Source organism: Borostomias antarcticus, assembly GCF_949987555.1.
Source record: "Borostomias antarcticus genome assembly, chromosome: 7".
Lineage (NCBI taxonomy): Eukaryota > Metazoa > Chordata > Actinopteri > Stomiiformes > Stomiidae > Borostomias > Borostomias antarcticus.
The window spans coordinates 4,711,633-4,732,655 of record NC_140240.1 but is presented as its reverse complement, the minus strand read 5'-3'; positions in this window follow the sequence as shown (position 1 = coordinate 4,732,655).

The window sequence follows — 21,023 nt, the reverse complement described above, 5'->3', positions numbered from 1 at the left end:
AGCTCACAGGGGTGGGGGTAGTAGCTGAGTCAAACCTGTTGAAGAACTGGTTTAGCTCATTATGCTGTTCTTGCCACCCACTCCCTACACACACACACACACACACATACACACACACACACACACACACACACACACATAGCTGGACCTGATTGACTTTGTCCTGTGATCTTTTTTATCCCGTCCAACACTTCCTTGGTGCTTTTTGCTCAAGTTTTACCTCCAGCCTCTCCCTGTATCTGTTCTTGGCCTTCCTCAACTCCCTCATCAGCTCCTTCTGAATTGACCTGGTCACCTCCCTGTTGCCATGAAGGCCCTCTTCTTTCTTTTCAGTAGGGATTTAATGTTCTTGTTAATCCACGGTTTATTGTTGGGAAAGCAACCGTCCTTTTTGGTGGGTACGATACACCCCATACCTGATGTAGTGTGTAGTGCAGTAGCAGAGACCTTCAACGTCCTCCCCATAGACCTCCATGAACAGGTCCCAGTCCGTGGTCTGGAAACAGCACAAATTTGCACGAAAATATAAAAAGGTCCTTCACTAGTAGTTATTCTGTACAGTATGTCACCTGAAAAGATACAAATGAATATAGTCATCTATGCAACATAATATGACCGCCACTGGAGGTTTGATCTGCAATCCTCAAAATGTGCTAGAGGGCAAAATACTTATTTTCCTGTTTTCCTTTTGTTCATAATATGAAAATTGAAGTTGCGAAGAACCCCCTCAATATAGCAAACATAAATTTGTCATTTTTTGTCACCAAAATCGTCCTGTGAGAGGTGTGAACAGGATTTGAATCTTTTTCTCTGCTTATAGTGAATTCAGGTGTACCAACATTCACAGAAGCATATCTTCCTCAAATATTTGCAGATTTGTAAACTGAAAAATTACCTTGGCAGACATCAGGACCAAACCTCCAGTGCCGGTCACAATTGGAATTCTGTTATAGGACAGATTTCTGAAATACAATAGCGATTAGGGATTAAGGTGGCAGGCTGGGTTGTGGAAGGGGGTAAATCCCATGTTATCCATGCATCCTGAGGTCAAGACCAGCACTTTCCAGGGTGGACACCAGCCAAGTAGAGTGCTTTTTGTTCCACTAACCCTATACTGTACCTGACCACCCAGAGTTGCATGCCTAACCCTAACTCTCACCCCCTCACCCTCACCCTTGCCCTAGCCCTAAACCTGACCCTTAACCTAACCTTAACCGTGAATATAGAAAGAGTGTGAGAATTGCATTTCCAAGAAATCAAAAGTAAATGTATGTGTTGCCCTGCAAATGTATTGAAATGAACACATAAGTGATGAAGATTGAAGAAAAATGTATATTTTGCAACATAATACACACCATTTACATATTGCAATGTTTATGTTGCTATCACATATATTAACCAAAACCTCATGAAATTGCCACTTATTCTTGGTGCTTGTTTCATGATTGAATGGACAGCACATAGCAGAATTCTCCTTTAACAGAGCAAACCTAATACCTGCTGTGTCCTGTCAATTGAAAAAGACCAGGTGTCAGAGGAGCAGAGCAGGGAAAGGTCTGTTAGGACCAGACATATTATTCCTGTCTCTCTTGACAGATAAGCCAGCCCTCATGCCCGTCCCACCCTTATCGTCCCCAGTCTCCCTGGTAACTGCAGTGAATGATACAGAAGTGCACTGTAGGCGGAAGAATAATGTCAACACTTCCCTACCAGATATTTCTATCAGTGGCACTGTTCTTCCATCTGTCCCTGGTTATTACAATGTTCTCTCTACAAATGTCAGGAGTGTTACTCCCTCAGTGTTTCTATTCTACTGAGACTGAATTACATGACAGACATGACAGGGGAGAGAAGGGTTCAACACTTAAGACTATGCAGAAGAGGTAGGCCCCATAGTGACACTGTGCACTCCATTCGTACAATGCTCCATATAACATGACTAAGTCACATCTAGTCCTGAGTGTCTGAGTTGTGTCTGCTGAGACAATGCCAACCCTGCTAGTGGTTGGACAGACTGATGGAACGGTGGAACTGTCCCCATACCATGATAGATCGGAGAGTGATCAAAGGAATTACATTTTTTACACAACCCAACTGCCATTCCATTCATGAGAGGAGGTACTGTATTTTAGTGATGCATGGGTACTGAAGTAAAACTGCTCTCCAGAGACAAATTTGCCACCAGTGAACTTATAGGTATTCTAAAGGCATCCTTCATGTTTTCTAGCCCGAATGGCTCAGATAGTGTATGATCAGTCACTTGTTAGCGTTTGCCATAGCTGTAAAGGGATTACTTACCAGGGCCTAAGAGCCTCAAAGCACTTCCTTGGTTGATTTTCCTTTCCCCACCCGTCCCCTGCCTACCACACCCTCCTTCCTACAGTGTCGCCGGAGCTGTGCTCGTATCCATTACCCAGCCCCCACTCCCATGATAAATCTGTCTGTCAGCAGAACATCATAATCAAATTGTTTCAGAGGTCATTTAACATCTCAGAGGAGGGACTTCACTTTAGGCCTCAGAAGATCCGGCTCAAATACAATTTATGTGTCAGAGATGAATTGCGGGACGAAACATTACAGAGAAAATGAACTGTCTTGCTGACTGAAATAGCCTTGTTACGGCCAACTGTGTCACTCTATCTGCAAACTCCCATCATTAGTATTTAGTTGCAATTCCACCTCCATACTGTATCTCACCCTGCCTATGGCTTGCATGAATTAGCTTTCACAAGATGCAACAACAAACAGAGACTATAGTAGGCTATATACAGGCAGTTCATGCTCAATAAAAGACAAAAATAAGGCAAATATAAATATATATTTTTTATAAATAATAAAAGAAATTAACTTTTTTATAAATAACAAATATTAATAACTTTTTTTATTTTTTTGTGCGTGGCTGTAAGCCAGCTTTTTTGTGCGTGGCTGTAAGCCACCATAGATAGTTTGTCGGGTTACATTACATTACATTACATTAAAGTCATTTAGCAGACGCTTTTATCCAAAGCGACTAACAATAATTGCATTTAACGTAGGAAGAGCCAATGTACTACTACTTGCCAGAACTCACAAGTGCATCTTCCTTCTAAAACTAGTGCTGAAGGCAAAGTGCAAGAATCGCAATCTAAAGTACAGTGCAATATAATATAATACAATAAGTGCTTAGGCGGGAGGATTGTTGTAGTACTTCTTGAAGAGATGAGTTTTGAGCCTGCGACGAAAGATGGGCAGCGACTCTGCTGTCCTGACATCAGTGGGCAGTTCATTCCACCACTGCGGGTCCAGGACAGAGAAGAGCCGTGACCGTGTCGATCGACCGCAGGAGCCTCGGAGTGACGGGGCAACCAGTCGCCCTGAGGTAGCAGAGCGTAGCGGTCGGGAGGGGATGTAGGGTTTGACCATGGCCTGGAGGTAGGAGGGGGCTGTTCCTTTCATTGCCCTGTAGGTTAGCACTAGGGTTGTCACTCCCTCCCTCCCTCCCTTACTCCATTCCGTTGTTGACCTGCATTTCTATGTTGCCGCCACAGGAGGCAGTAGTCCCAGCACACTAAAATAAATACGCTATGACATCCCACACTTTCAAGTTGCTCGGTAGTGTAGTGGATTAAGCGTCCAACTTCCATACTGGAGATCAGGGGTTCGATCCCCGATTGAAAACGAACCTGTTTGATTCCTAACTTTAGCCACAACCTTTTTTCCTGTCCTCTCTGCTCCCTTTTTGCGTATGTCTGTAAGCCAGCGCACCACAGTTGCTATTTGCAGATGATGTGGTCCTGATGGCATCATCTGCCTGCGACCTCCAGCACTCTCTGGATAGGTTCGCAACTGAGTGTGAAGCGGCTGGGATGAGAATCAACACTTCTAAGTCTGAGGCCATGGTTCTCAGCAGGAAACCGGTGGTCTGTCCGCTCCGAGTAGGAAATGAGTCCTTTCCCCAAGTGAAGGAGTTCAAGTATCTGGTGGTCTTGTTCACGAGTGAGGGAACCATGGAGAGGGAGTATCAGAGCAGCTGGTGCGGTTCTACAGTCGCTTTACTGCACTGTTGTGACGAAAAGAGAGCTGAGCCAAAAGGCAAAGCTCTCGATCTACCGGTCTATCTTCGTCCCCACCCTCACCTATGGTCATGAAGGATGGGTCATGACAGAAAGAACGAGATCACAGATACAAGCGGCCAAAATGAGTTTTCTCAGGAGGGTGGCTGGGGTCTCCCTGAGAGATCGGGTGAGAAGTTCAGTCATCCGGGAGAGACTTTGCGTCGAAAGGAGCCAGTTGAGGTGGTTCGGGCATCTAGTGAGGATGCCTCCTGGGCGCCTCCCTAGGGAGGTGTTCCAGGCGTGTCCGGCTGGGAGGAGGCCGCGGGGTAGACCCAGGACTAGGTGGCGGGACTACATCTCCGCACTGGCCTGGAGATTCCCCAGGTAGAACTGGTTGATGCTGTCTGGGGCCCCCTGTTGGAACTACTGCCTCCGTGACCCGACCCCGGATAAGTGGATGAAGATGGATGGATTATTTCATGTCATTTCAATTCACAGCTATTTCAGTGGCATGACTAGCTTCCATCCTACCAGTCCTGAACAGAAACAAGCCAGCCATGCACATATGCCAGGTATATGACCTGGCCTGGTTTACAATAAATAAAACATGCTGTAGCATAGGGCCATATGACTGGGGGCTGTATAAGCCAGTATCGGTTTAATTGGGTAGTGCGTTTCAGTGAATATAGGCCTACCAGTTGGCTCACTTTAGAGTTTTTGGGATAAAATAAACATTCTGCCATGAAGGTGAACAGGGAATTGAGGTCTGTAATTTAAAGAAAGCAAAAATGGCCATATAAGAACGTTTGTACTGAAGATCTATTTTCAAGGCTCTACTCAAAAGTCTGTTTATCTACTGGACTATGTATGTATGTATGTATGTATGTATGTATGTATGTATGTATGTATGTATGTATGTATGTATGTATGTATGTATGTATGTATGTATCAGTGGAGGCTCGTCCATTGAGGCAGGGGAGGACAGTCCTCCTCAGTTTTTGGAGAGAAGAGAGGGATTAAAATATAAATATATGAATTTATTTATTCATAATTAATATTATCTCAGTTTTGTTCATAAAGCAGGTTTTCCCTATGGATAAAAACCCATTATTGAAATTCTAAAGCTCCAACAGTGACATATATAACATGCAGCTGGAGGACCCATAGATATCTATAGAAGGGAGGCTAGCCTCCCTTAGGGCGGGTTCTTTTCTCTTAAATCAATGTAATGCCTTTTTTCTTGCTAATTTGTGATTGGCCAAAACGCTGAAAAATTACCGCAAGGGAGGACAGTACTCCGGCCCTGTCTGAACAGGATTCAGATATTGACATTTTGTTAGTCCAATCACATTCCAGATTCCAGATTTACCACAGTGAAGGCCGATTGGGTCGGCGTTGATGTCTGTGTTTCTCTTCCCTGTGCGATTGGAGACTTTTTGTGTGTTCGTAGCTCCATAATATAATCCGAAAGTAAACTATTATGGGACATATTATACATCAAACTGTTTGTCAATTTGTCTTGATTCTAGCCATCTAAATATCTAAGCTGACATAAATACTTTTTGAGCTAGAGCCGTCTGAACACGACAGTTCCACTGGCTGGCTATAGCCGGTAACGTTAGCTACGAGGTGCACGTCAGGCTACGGCATAGGCAGGCTCGCAGATTGGCTGGAGGCGCAAACTGTCGGCAACTCATCCAAAACATTTCTAGAGACTGGGTCACAACACCGGATCGGAGAAATCCACAGCCTGGCTCTTGCTTGGGTGAGAATTGATCGCTTTGCGGTGCTTATTCCTCATCCAGTGATGGATGGGTGGATGGAAAACTTTCAAATGAATGTTCATATTGTTCTGATAATTGTAGTCTATAGCAACATAAGAGTGGCAGCTTTGACAGCAACCCAAATGAGCTAATCCCATAGCTGTACCATTGCTAGCTAGCCATGAGCGAACTGTTGGATACTGCATTTTGCTGTGCAACGTATTCCATTGACCAGTTGTCAAATCTATTTGCCAACAAACTGTTTGAGAGCCAGCACACCTCAGTGTCCCCTAATCATTTTTTTTTTCCATATATCACCTAACCTCTCTAGCACCTCACCAATATCAATTATTTTCTCTTTAGAGAAGAGTACAATCCATTACAACAACTATTGCTTACAATGTTTTATTGTTGTTTTGTAATATTTCATTATGAATATGATAAATACATGCTGCATGTAGTTAAAGAAAGTGTTATTCAGTTTTTCATATGCTAAAATTGACTAAATCCACATTTTAAAGCTGATATTTCAAATAATAACTGACTGAGGGAAAGTGCCCCCCGGTGCCCATGGCCGGTTCGCCTCTCTTCCTCCTGTCCTCCTCAGTTTTCACCAGCCGCCACTGATGGATGGATGGATGGATGGATGTATGGATGTGTGTGTGTATGTATGTATGTATGTATGTATGTATGTATGTATGTATGTATGTATGTATGTATGTATGTATGTATGTATGTATGTGTATATTGTAATTTCTTAGTAATTATTGGTTGCTGTAAGTTCAACAAATAACTGAAAGGTTTATACAGATACAATGTACAATAACTATTCTAAATGAATTGACATGTACAGTACCTGGACCCAGGATTCCAGTTGTATTCCATTCAACATAAAGGTTTTTCTTCTCGAGACCATTCAAAATTTATGGGAAGGGGTCACTGGAGGACTTTAGAGTGCTCGGAAATAAAAATGCATGACCCTCCCTCTGACAGAAACATATTTTTCTTTGACCCTACCCGAGATATTGAAAAAGAATGATTAAACCTCCCCCACCCTAGGCAATATTCATTTTAATATGTTAATTCAAAATAAGAAGAAATCAATGTGTCTTCTGTTTTTGAGTCAGCACAGATTCAAAGTAGCCCATAGTTTTGCTTATTCTGATGATCTTATATGCTACATGTTACTGTGATGTCAATAGCGAATGAAAGAAGTGAAAGCTTGCAACAACGACCAGCAACGGCGAAATGCATTGCACTGAAAACAGACCGCTTGTCTGTTCGTTCTTCACGCAAATAGCTAAATCTTTCCCGTCATCACCAACACAACGCCACAATAACCTACACCAGGTCATACGAAACAACTTGCTGAATTCCAAAAAGCTGAATAAACTATTTTATTTTGATCGATTCAAATTTGTATGACCCCCAACTCAAATTAAAAAAACAGTAACCCTCCATTGGACTAAAATTAAAAAAGCACTACCCTCCCCCTTTAAAAGATTTTTAAAAAATATTTTAATTTTATTTTAATTTTGCCGGTGACGCGGTCACATTCAAAGGGTTAAGCCTGAACCTGAACCCCTTTCAGAGTTTTAAGTAGGCTAATATTCCATTAACTTAATGGGGTCATTTTGGCTTTATTAAGCATTCAGTTAGTGTTCTATACTGTTTTTTCCCCTGCATTATCAGATAATTATTACATGCACTAACTACTGTAGTATCAATTTTATTTTCTCTTAGAAATGTCTTTCCGAAATGTAATGCAGTCAACCATATAGTGTCAAAGACTGACATCATGGTTATTTGGCCTGTGTGTCACCAATACTGTATATCTCATGTTCTTGAACGGTCTATAGCTAAGTTGTTTCAACCATAAGACTTTGAGAAAAATCAGGGCTGCACGGGTTATTGCAGGATTTGTTTTAACCCACATTATGGCCTATGCCGTGCTTGTTTTTGAAATGAAATACACATTTACAAATTAATAATTAATTGTATCTGTATATTATATTTTAGGGACTGGGTTGAAAAATATGCATGTTTGTGATTCTTCAAAGAGCAGCTGGTACTGTATACCTAATGCATAAGTAATGGCAATTCGCTTTCAAGTGTAAAGTCTCACTTTTGCCTCAAGTAGTATTAGCCCTGTGTTTGTATCTCCACCACCATTCCCTGAAAACACAAAATGGGCGTGAAACAAGGAGGATGGGAGCACAGCACACACTGCTGACGGTTGTTGACGTTGACAGCAGTCAGTAGCCTATAGGTATATATATATATATATATATATATAGTACTGTACACAGCACGGTACTCAGCTGCTCTCCAGCTAAACTTCTTTTAAATATGTGGGATTCATTACTCTGCATTGGCAACATGAGATTAGTCAAAGTTGTGTGCTCCCTGTGGGCAGAGAGTCGGTGAGTAGGTATGGGGCACTGATGATGAAAATGCAATTCTGTTGTGAAGATTAGATGCAGCCTGCTCGATCCTGCGGCAAAGCTTAGCTCACGGCATGACACATCTGTTTGAACATTAATTACTCGAATGGTTGGGAAAAGTCTATTTCTTTGAACTGTGGAGGAGAAGAAACAGATGGAATAATAATAAATTGAGCATGGTCTTTTCCTAATCGATCTCATCCTGAGGGCTAGACTAAGTGGGAACAGGAAACAATGAAAGAGGCAATAAAAGGTACAGAAATTGACTTGCGAGACAGCAGCTTTGTCAGAGAGGAGTGAGGTAGGAGCAGGGGAGGTGTGTGTGTTTGTGTGTGTGTGGGGGGGGGGTGCCCTGTTTGGGAGGCTATATAACACGACAGACCAGAGGCAGCACCCATAGCCCTGACTAGCTCTCATTATTAGCAGCTGATCCGGCATCAGCCATGCACTCCCCTCTCTCTGCCCTGCCTTGTTAAGAGCTAGGGGTTCAGAGTGAGTAAGGAGGAGCAGCAGCAGCAGACCCCATCCACTTCAGCACCATGGACAGCTGCAGCCTGTACAAGGAAACACAGCTCTCATTCTACCAAGAAGCACAAGCATAGGCTAAGTAGATACTGCACACACACACACACACATGCGCACATACACACACACACACACACACACACACACACACACACACACACACACACACACACACACACACACACACACACACACACACACGTCTACACACACGCACAAGGGCCCAATGGGTTTCCTAATGCATTTGTATGTAATGTCTAATCACAGGTCCAGTGGAGACCATTATTGCACTTATTACTGATCATCTTAACATGGTTGCAAAGTAATTGGGTTTCAAGCTGAGGTAGTTTTGCTGCATCTGCATGCATCTTATTAGCTATATCATCAGCTTGGTTATACATTAGTGTGACCACATTCACAGTAACATGCATGTCAGTGAGGGTGCTCATAATCAGATGATTATGTAAAAAGTAGGCTTCACCTCAGGCCAGGCCAGACCAGAAGACAGTTGTCCTTGAGCTGCTTAATCTGTTCATTATTCCCTTTTATATACCAGAATGGCTGTGGCTTAATTATATTTGATCCACAATGTTTTTGTTTTGTTTTAAAGGGGTAGTACCCTCTTATCTACTCACATATCATTTTAAATGTCTATTTGACTGGTTGTCAGCTAGAAGCCTTTGTGTGCATGCTGCCAGCCCAGAAACTGACAGGATGCAATTAAAATAATGAAATTTACAATTGTTTCTAGCCACAAAAAAGCAGTGGATTTTTGTTTATTGCCTCTAAATCCAATTGAAAGCACACAGATCAAAAGAATGAAGGAGCATCAGTAATTTACCTGCCAGATGAGAAAGATCAGTATGCCAAGGGTAAATACCCACAATATGAAAACCGTCTACGTGTGCATTCATATTCCTCGAGCTATAATACAAGGTGCTCAGTCTTTATCTAAATGAATCAATAGCACCATGACAACATTCCAGACGCATGGGTACCAGGGAATTGGAAGTGATTGAGAGTGACACCCAAGCTGCCTGGGCGAAGCTGTTTATTGAGCCCAGGATTAGAGAACAACCAGGTGGACAACCATGTCTGCTGTCTGTTAGACTGGGACTCTGTCGCATTCCCAGGGCTCCTATCGAATGCCTGCATCTCTCTTGAGAAAAATGATGTGTGACCTGTGAAAAAAAATTGTCAGCCCGAATTAAATGATCAAAAGTGATTTAAAATGTTTCACAATCAATTGACAATAATAAAGAGAAAATCAGGTTAAAAACATTTATGGGACAATTACTGTGTTGAGCACACATTCCAGGGAGGATGACAGATCATGGAAAATCAGCGCAGAGTTAGTGAACAGTGTAAAAACAGAGAGATTATGACCCCCCGACTGTTCCACCCCGTGGTCTAATGAGCCCCAGATCACTGTCCTCTCATCCTTATTATATAACGAGAGGCAGGCGCTGTTTTACCATTCAGCTCTGATGAACCTTACTAGTGACTCTACTTGCCTACGCCTGGTAAGCGATGGTGTGTGTGTGTGCGCGTGCATGTGTCTGTGTGTGTGTGCGCATGTCTGTGTTCTTGATGAAGCATATATGCCTGTGCAATATCTATTTATTTCATTCTGCACTATGGGCCATTATTTTCCCCATTTTGTCAGGAAAATAACTACCACCTAATGAAAACCTATATCTGAGATGTGAAGCTCGCTTGCACATTGGCAATTATATTGAAGACCAACTGAGAAGAGACAAATATGTAATGCATTGTGTAAAAACACACTAACAATGCCTTAGCAGTATTAAAACGCCCTGTAGGCTGCTGCCCCCCCACCACCACAGAATGAGATAGGTGAAAAGAACACAGAGAAGTCAGTGGAGTCGTCCAGTTAAGCGCTTGAGCACTAACATTTTACAATAACTATAGGGAGGGAAAGTAATCTCATCGCCCCCTAGCGGTAGTGTTCCTAATGCCGAGAGAATGAATGGGATTTCTCATAGCACATTTTCTGAAAAATTATATCTCGGTCTACATCGAAAAGTTAGTAGAATGCATTAAATATGATATACTTGGAGACAAACTTCATTGATTCTGGTGATCATAGTTGATTTTCAATCAAAATCCGAATTATCTATATATTTTTTGTAAGGAGGTGGTAAAGAACTACATACTGTACGGCCTGCATGACGTCGTTTTGTGCGCCTCTGCGAGCTTGCTGAAATATATACATAATTTATTAGGCTAAAGAAATGATATTTGCCCTCAGTTTAAACCGTTTTGAACCGACTTTCGGTTTAAGCCCCGCCCACTTCCGAATACGAATATGAATAATTAGCTGTCAAATACAAATAGTGGGCTCCCGGCACACTCCTAGTATGTATGTTATTTTATTTTAATTTTTGTGGACCCCAGGAAGATTAGTGGTTGTCCTGCAACCACTAATGGGGATCCTAATAAAACTAAACTAAACTAAACACTGGTTACAGGTCAGTTTTAGAATAGATTTAAGATTGTTTTATTAGTTCATAAAGCACTCCAGTCATGCACCTGAATACATGTCAGGCATGCTTTTACGATATACTGTACACCAAGTAGGTCCCTGAGATCCTCTTGCACTGAACTTTTAACGGTTCCTGGAGCCAGGACCAAGAGACATGGGGAGGTAGCCTTCAGTTTATACGCCCCCAGCCTCTGAATTACCCTGCCAGAAAACCTACACTGTAAAACCGAACAGCACATCTTACCAAATTAATTAAGTTTATGCAACTTAAATGGCAGAGAAAGTTGTAGTCTGTCAAGCCAACTAAGTAAAGTGAACTCAATAAGTGATTACCATGAGTCAAACTCAGTTACTTTGAGTATGATTTATTATTGACAGATTTTGAGTAAAGACAACTTTGTTCCAATGTGTCATATATGCTTAATTAGGGTACCTTTAGGTGATTTTCTGGTATTTTAAATAGCTTTATAGCATTTATCAAGCATTTCATACATAAACAAAGGCATAGCCTACAATTTTTAGAAACTGAAAAGCATTTTCTCAATCAAAAAATAACCCCCTATCCTCATATCCTAGGCTATTGGCTGGGCACAACTCGGAGTCTCAGACTAGCTGAGCCTGCTTTGGGCTACACCGGTGTGCCTAGGTGGGGTGAGGGGTGGACTGCTTTGACCAGTGCCCACTGAACTGATCGGGAGGTGCTTCTCCCTCTATCCGCTGCAAGTGAGAGCGCTTGTGAGAGATTAGTTAACGTTACGTCATGATTTCTCAAAACGCAAATGAGGAGTGCAACACTGGGTACCTAGACGTACAATTGGCACTGATTTCAATTGTGAAATCCGTTTCACGATCAGTTGCTCGGTTGCTAAGAAAATAATATTTTCCGCGAAGCTAACTAGCAAAACTTCTGAGAAGCCTCTCGCTGCAGATAGGAACTTGTGGCGCATGCGCGTATGACTCATTCGCTCGGGCTTCTCAAGCGCATAAGTGCATAAGGAGGAACGTGACATTGACCCCGACCGGACACTGCAGAATACCAGAACACTTCAAACGTCGAGAATACAGCAGCATTTTTCCTTCTTGGACTAGGTCGGCGGCATATGGTGAAAGCCTACGGAAGAGCATTAGGGCCAACAACTGAGTTTATTATTTTTTAAGCTTCTGAGTTTAAAGCCAGAATTTCTGATTTCCAAAAATCGTTTACATGTGCGGCCAGACAGCTCAAGTTTGGATACATTTAGTTGCTGTATGTATCAGTATCTGCTCTGCTGTTTTAGCTAATGTTTGGTAATGTAACGAATAACGTTACACAGCTAAAACTTACGAACTATTTGCTAGCCAGCTAGCTAACTGATTTAGCAGGGTGAGTGGGAGACCTCCAACTGACACTCAGATCCGACTTGAGAAGATAACTTTACGCTGCCCGTTTTGTGTTCTCTGCAGGTAGATGGGCAAAAGCTTCACTTTCTAGGCTAACGGTAAAGCTAGGCTAACGCAAGCTTCTTGTCTTTGAAATCGAGTTTAACATGTTTTTGAAAGATTTTTCACGGTGCCCACCCACATCCATTGTATGACCAAAACGGTGGTAGAACAATTATCAGACTTTGTCAAAGGTGCTAGTTTTGTCAACTTTTTGATCTGAACCATTGTTACCATGGATGTATTAATAGAACCACAGTTGATCATCCAGGATCACACCCCTGATTCCTCGCTGTCCAAGTTGGCGTCTCCACGGTATCGTCAGTCAGTAAAATGGTGATGGACAGGTCTCGATGCCTAGGCTACCTTCCCCCGGGAAGAACAGTCAGGTTGAGCTTCAAGGTGTGTCGCCATCCACTCCGAGATGTCAGCCAAACACGCAGCAATGCTTATTGTTGTTTCTGCCTCATATGCTAGTAGGCATTAAGAGGGTAAGTAAGCTATAGCCTACAGTAAGTAAACCATACCCCCAGGGAAACTCACCTTTTAGTGCTGCTGTCCCTGATGGACCAGCTCTATGCTGCTGTTTCTCAGTAACCATGGAGATGGCATGGTTGTCTAGGAGGATAGTACCTGACTGGTTGCTTGACTCCAGATACACACAACCTAGACTGACCACAAGCTGCCTGAGAAAACACTGTGTGGCCATGGAGTAGGTGTACATCACACAGAATCAACCAGATATCTCACAATTCCCAGGTAGAGGAGCACATGGCTGTAACCTATTCAATAATGTTAGATCAAGTTTCATGAAAGGATTTGAGATATCAAACGGGTTCATATCCTTATCGGTGTCTGATGTTCTGTCGCCACCTGGTGGAGATTTAGAGGCTGCTAGAAGTATGAATTCAGGCGTTTCGTAGTCAGGATTTATAGACCTAAATCTCAGCTATCAACTTTTGTTCGAAGCTGATATGACCCTGTGGAGGCCCCCCTGAATTTCCATGGTCACTATTGGAGTTGAGTGTTAAACTAATTTGTGTTGTCAGACCACCGTCTTATTTTGACGTTCCACCGAGTTACTGACTTATGTAAATTGGCATTAATATTTCAATAGACTTGATCAAATTTGTAGTAGCTCATCTCTGACTAGGCCACAACTGGCAAATATCACAATGCTAATTCTTTCATGGTTTTTGTGAGCTGGTTGAGTAAGAAAAGGACTGAGCCTGACTATTCGTGAGCTGTAACCCCCCCAGGAGTCTCCCTTTGGCTACGCCCGTCTCGGAAAACGTCTGCAATGGGAGCTTGTTCAGACTCAATAATGAAGTGAAACGAAATGGCAATTCAGTCTGAGTGTCAGGCTAATTGAATATCAGTTTAGCTGGCTTGTCATGCACAATTGTACAATTGCAGTGATTTGGGTTTAAAAGCTGATGTATAATGCTGACCAGATGTACACTCCAAGAACTACCCCCTGTTGACCACTCACTCATCAGTTGCCTGGTATCATTCCTCTTTCTGAAGTGTTCATTTGTCTCCTCAGGTTGGATCCTGCCCATGCAGTGGCAAGGGACTCCAGTCAGACTGGTCTGCCCCACATCTCCAGCTAACCAGAAGCCCATACCCACCCCTGCTACAGACCCCCCAATGCTCCCACTACCCCCAAGCCTGAGACCACCACCCCCAAGCCTGAGACCACCACCCCGAAGCTGTGGAACAGCCTGCCGCCACAAATTCAGTCTGCCCAGACCCTAGACATGTTTAAATCACAGCTTAAGACTCACCTGTTTTCACTGGCTTTCTAAGGCTAGTTAAGCCATACATCCCTGGCCCTCGTATGACTGTGTTGTTTTTAAATGGTGCATTGTTTGTATGTATTGTCTGTTTTTATTTTATTTATACTGTAAAGCACTTTGGTGCAACTTTGGTTGATTTTAAATGTGCTATATAAATAAAGTTGACCTTGACCTTGACCTTGACCTATCTAGCTCTAACTCTAAATCTTTTTTTCACTCAGTTCACTGAGCACAGCCGTGGGAGCGGTGCTTATTAGCGCGTCAGTATACAACGGAGACCCAAACACAGGCCAAGAATGTTCACAGACTTTATTCTCAAATTAAATGAACATCCAAAACATACATGTAACAACAATTGTCATCTCAAGAGCCTGAGTTGTCACCGTGGCCTCGACATGAGGTTGGTAGGTAGGAAGGTAGATAGGTGAGTGGGTGGCTAAATCGGTGTTGGTGGATTGGTAATCAAGGGGTTATTTGTTATGTCTTGTGTCTCTTCCGTGGCTAGGGTTGGGTGGAACTGGAGTCTGGCTCCTCAGACCTTTCCTGAGGGGCTCAAACGTTGGCCCCACCTGTCTGTCAGAGAGGGCTGGCTGGTCCCGGTCACTTGAGGATGGTGGTTTGGCAGATGGTGCTGCCATCTTCAAAAGAGAATCCGAGCTGGAAGCGGCCTTTCCAGGAAAGACTCCTTCCCACTGATCGCGAAAGCGCCTCCGATGGAGAGCCAGCTTCAGGTCCTGCTTCCACTGGTCGTCAGGCGATTGTGGAACCTTCATCTCAGATTTTCCCTTTGAACCTTCACTCTTGTGAGTAGAGGCAGATGTGCGGACACCACTAGACGTCATGCCTGTGGACAGGTGGGTAGACTTTATCGAGGCGGGGCCGTTTCCCCGTGGTGGTTTGGATAAAAGGGCTGTGCCAGCCGCCCTCTGCATCAGACAGTCCGAGGTAGAAGTGGCCTTTCCAGGAAAGACTCTTTCCCAGTGATCGCGAAAGCGCCTCCGATGGAGTGCCAGCTCCAGGTCCTGCTTCCACTGGGAGTCAGGCGATTGTGGGCGAACCTTCATCTCAGATTGTCCTTTTGGACCTTCACCCTTGTGCGCAGAGGCAGATGCGCCGACACCACTAGATGACACAGCGGTGGAGAGGTGGGTCGATGTTATCGGGGCGCGGTCGTGTCGTCGTGGTGGTTTCGAAGAAGGGTCTGTTTCAGCCGCCTTCTGCACTAGACAGTTCGAGCAGGAATCGGCCTTTCCATGAAAAACTCCTTCCCACTTCTTGCGAAAGAGCCTCCTACCAAGCTTCAGCTTCCAGTCAGCCTCAGGTGACGGTGGAGCGTTCTTCTCAGGTTTTCCCTTTGACCCGACCTGACGTTTAGAGGACGACTCGCCGACACCACCAGAAGCCATGGGGCTGTTCCCTCGACTGAACCGAGACCTGGCAGAGACCATGTCGTCTTCACAGTCGTCCCCCGGGTCACAGGGATGATAGTGTGAGCTGCTGGAGTGTGAGCTGCCTTCAGATCGGCTGTCCATCTCCAGCAGCGCTTCCACACGGCCGAAGCACTTGTCGCATGCGGTCACATCAATGTCACACCGTGCCCTTTTGAGAGAATAAAATACAAACTAAGATGACTTGATTACTTCGATAGCTTTAAATATTAGGGCTGTCAATTTAACATGTTAATTAGATTAAATAATTATACAAAATTAATACACAAAAATTAACAGAAAGGTCTGTTGAAATATCTTCATTTGGGGGCTTCTGCCAGCAACAAAAATTACATAGGATCAATTTGTGATTAACTGTGATTAATTAATTACAGATCATGTAATTAATTAGAGTAATTTTTTAATCATTTGACAGCCCTAATAATATATAATCGAAATGCATCATATTATGCCACTCATTATACACACACACACACACACACACATATCTCTCTCTCTCTCTCTCTCACTCACACACAAACATTGTTTTGGATGCACTGAAAAAAAAACATAATAAACTTACCGATCAGTGTTGAAACAGATTCCATCCTAATTTAGAAAGAAAAGACAAGATGGCTGGTGAGGTTATACAGGCTTCACAAAGACAGAACAACTCCTGGAATCGTTTGAATTGTGAATTATTAAATTACAATGAAACTTTGATTACTAACCTCCGTGTATCCTTGATGCTTTCTCCACTGATCTAGTATCCAATTTACTACCACGACCAGGGAGAGCACAAACAGAAGTCCCAAGCAGAGCCGTGTTGCATCAAGGCCCTGGAACAGGCTTGTTGGCACATCACGGACTAACTGAGGTTGAATTATCACCCTCTCTCGGCTTCTAAAAACATTCTTAGTCTCACTATAGAACATATTCTTAATTCTCCAAAGCCATGTCTTTGACAACATGTTCAGACTGCAAACACCACAGCACTGACGCTTGTCCACTTGTCAAAGCTTTATATACCCTGCCGTTGCTACGTGTATGTTACGTCATAGTGCGAACACCCATGTCACAGACCGGATATTCCTGTGACGTTTCAAGCTAGCCTAGTATGACCATCCCATGGATGACCATCCCGATCTAGCGAGCTCACTGCTTCGCGCCGCAATATCGGTCTGGCCTTCGCCCCATAGAGAGCGATTATGTGGGCGGGGCTACTTGCCTTGACAGACAAACACCTTCAGCCAATAAGCATTCAGCAAACTTTTGCCAAATCCAGTCGGAAGAACGGCAAAAACGTATTTTCCACCGATAAACTCCACTAGTGCATACTCTTGTTCTTGTTTAAGTGTTGTGGTTAAGTCTATTTCTGCAATAACTGCACTTATAGCTGTATTTATTCTTCTAACGTTAACGTTACCACTCTTTGCTTCGGGAGCCGCCATGTTTGTTTAGCGAGCGGCAGGGACACGAACCAATCAGGGGCTGCTTTCCACTGTGGGGGCGGGACAGCAGTTAAAACGCAGTCCCTAATTGGCCCGGTATGGTCTGGATTTTGGGATATTCGCTCTGGAGGAGGCGAAAGCCTACGGAAGAGCATTAGGGCCAACAACTGAGTTTATTATTTTTTAAGCTTCTGAGTTTAAAGCCAGAATTTCTGATTTCCAAAAATCGTTTACATGTGCGGCCAGACAGCTCAAGTTTGGATACATTTAGTTGCTGTATGTATCAGTATCTGCTCTGCTGTTTTAGCTAATGTTTGGTAATGTAACGAATAACGTTACAGCTAAAACTTACGAACTATTTGCTAGCCAGCTAGCTAACTGATTTAGCAGGGTGAGTGGGAGACCTCCAACTGACACTCAGATCCGACTTGAGAAGATAACTTTACGCTGCCCGTTTTGTGTTCTCTGCAGGTAGATGGGCAAAAGCTTCACTTTCTAGGCTAACGGTAAAGCTAGGCTAACGCAAGCTTCTTGTCTTTGAAATCGAGTTAAACATGTTTTTGAAAGATTTTTCATGGTGCCCACCCACATCCATTGTATGACCAAAACGGTGGTAGAACAATTATCAGACTTTGTCAAAGGTGCTAGTTTTGTCAACTTTTTGATCTGAACCATTGTTACCATGGATGTATTAATAGAACCACAGTTGATCATCCAGGATCACACCCCTGATTCCTCGCTGTCCAAGTTGGCGTCTCCACGGTATCGTCAGTCAGTAAAATGGTGATGGACAGGTCTCGATGCCTAGGCTACCTTCCCCCGGGAAGAACAGTCAGGTTGAGCTTCAAGGTGTGTCGCCATCCACTCCGAGATGTCAGCCAAACACGCAGCAATGCTTATTGTTGTTTCTGCCTCATATGCTAGTAGGCATTAAGAGGGTAAGTAAGCTATAGCCTACAGTAAGTAAACCATACCCCCAGGGAAACTCACCTTTTAGTGCTGCTGTCCCTGATGGACCAGCTCTATGCTGCTGTTTCTCAGTAACCATGGAGATGGCATGGTTGTCTAGGAGGATAGTACCTGACTGGTTGCTTGACTCCAGATACACACAACCTAGACTGACCACAAGCTGCCTGAGAAAACAGTGTGTGGCCATGGATTAGGTGTACATCACACAGAATCAACCAGATATCTCACAATTCCCAGGTAGAGGAGCACATGGCTGTAACCTATTCAATAATGTTAGATCAAGTTTCATGAAAGGATTTGAGATATCAAACGGGTTCATATCCTTATCGGTGTCTGATGTTCTGTCGCCACCTGGTGGAGATTTAGAGGCTGCTAGAAGTATGAATTCAGGCGTTTCGTAGTCAGGATTTATAGACCTAAATCTCAGCTATCAACTTTTGTTCGAAGCTGATATGACCCTGTGGAGGCCCCCCTGAATTTCCATGGTCACTATTGGAGTTGAGTGTTAAACTAATTTGTGTTGTCAGACCACTGTCTTATTTTGACGTTCCACCGAGTTACTGACTTATGTAAATTGGCATTAATATTTCAATAGACTTGATCAAATTTGTAGTAGCTCATCTCTGACTAGGCCACAACTGGCAAATATCACACTGCTAATTCTTTCATGGTTTTTGTGAGCTGGTTGAGTAAGAAAAGGACTGAGCCTGACTATTCGTGAGCTGTAACCCCCCCAGGAGTCTCCCTTTGGCTACGCCCGTCTCGGTAAACGTCTGCAATGGGAGCTTGTTCAGACTCAATAATGAAGTGAAACGAAATGGCAATTCAGTCTGAGTGTCAGGCTAATTGAATATCAGTTTAGCTGGCTTGTCATGCACAATTGTACAATTGCAGTGATTTGGGTTTAAAAGCTGATGTATAATGCTGACCAGATGTACACTCCAAGAACTACCCCCTGTTGACCACTCACTCATCAGTTGCCTGGTATCATTCCTCTTTCTGAAGTGTTCATTTGTCTCCTCAGGTTGGATCCTGCCCATGCAGTGGCAAGGGACTCCAGTCAGACTGGTCTGCCCCACATCTCCAGCTAACCAGAAGCCCATACCCACCCCTGCTACAGACCCCCCAATGCTCCCACTACCCCCAAGCCTGAGACCACCACCCCCAAGCCTGAGACCACCACCCCGAAGCTGTGGAACAGCCTGCCGCCACAAATTCAGTCTGCCCAGACCCTAGACATGTTTAAATCACAGCTTAAGACTCACCTGTTTTCACTGGCTTTCTAAGGCTAGTTAAGCCATACATCCCTGGCCCTCGTATGACTGTGTTGTTTTTAAATGGTGCATTGTTTGTATGTATTGTCTGTTTTTATTTTATTTATACTGTAAAGCACTTTGGTGCAACTTTGGTTGATTTTAAATGTGCTATATAAATAAAGTTGACCTTGACCTTGACCTTGACCTATCTAGCTCTAACTCTAAATCTTTTTTTCACTCAGTTCACTGAGCACAGCCGTGGGAGCGGTGCTTATTAGCGCGTCAGTATACAACGGAGACCCAAACACAGGCCAAGAATGTTCACAGACTTTATTCTCAAATTAAATGAACATCCAAAACATACATGTAACAACAATTGTCATCTCAAGAGCCTGAGTTGTCACCGTGGCCTCGACATGAGGTTGGTAGGTAGGAAGGTAGATAGGTGAGTGGGTGGCTAAATCGGTGTTGGTGGATTGGTAATCAAGGGGTTATTTGTTATGTCTTGTGTCTCTTCCGTGGCTAGGGTTGGGTGGAACTGGAGTCTGGCTCCTCAGACCTTTCCTGAGGGGCTCAAACGTTGGCCCCACCTGTCTGTCAGAGAGGGCTGGCTGGTCCCGGTCACTTGAGGATGGTGGTTTGGCAGATGGTGCTGCCATCTTCAAAAGAGAATCCGAGCTGGAAGCGGCCTTTCCAGGAAAGACTCCTTCCCACTGATCGCGAAAGCGCCTCCGATGGAGAGCCAGCTTCAGGTCCTGCTTCCACTGGTCGTCAGGCGATTGTGGAACCTTCATCTCAGATTTTCCCTTTGAACCTTCACTCTTGTGAGTAGAGGCAGATGTGCGGACACCACTAGACGTCATGCCTGTGGACAGGTGGGTAGACTTTATCGAGGCGGGGCCGTTTCCCCGTGGTGGTTTGGATAAAAGGGCTGTGCCAGCCGCCCTCTGCATCAGACAGTCCGAGGTAGAAGTGGCCTTTCCAGGAAAGACTCTTTCCCAGTGATCGCGAAAGCGCCTCCGATGGAGTGCCAGCTCCAGGTCCTGCTTCCACTGGGAGTCAGGCGATTGTGGGCGAACCTTCATCTCAGATTGTCCTTTTGGACCTTCACCCTTGTGCGCAGAGGCAGATGCGCCGACACCACTAGATGACACAGCGGTGGAGAGGTGGGTCGATGTTATCGGGGCGCGGTCGTGTCGTCGTGGTGGTTTCGAAGAAGGGTCTGTTTCAGCCGCCTTCTGCACTAGACAGTTCGAGCAGGAATCGGCCTTTCCATGAAAAACTCCTTCCCACTTCTTGCGAAAGAGCCTCCTACCAAGCTTCAGCTTCCAGTCAGCCTCAGGTGACGGTGGAGCGTTCTTCTCAGGTTTTCCCTTTGACCCGACCTGACGTTTAGAGGACGACTCGCCGACACCACCAGAAGCCATGGG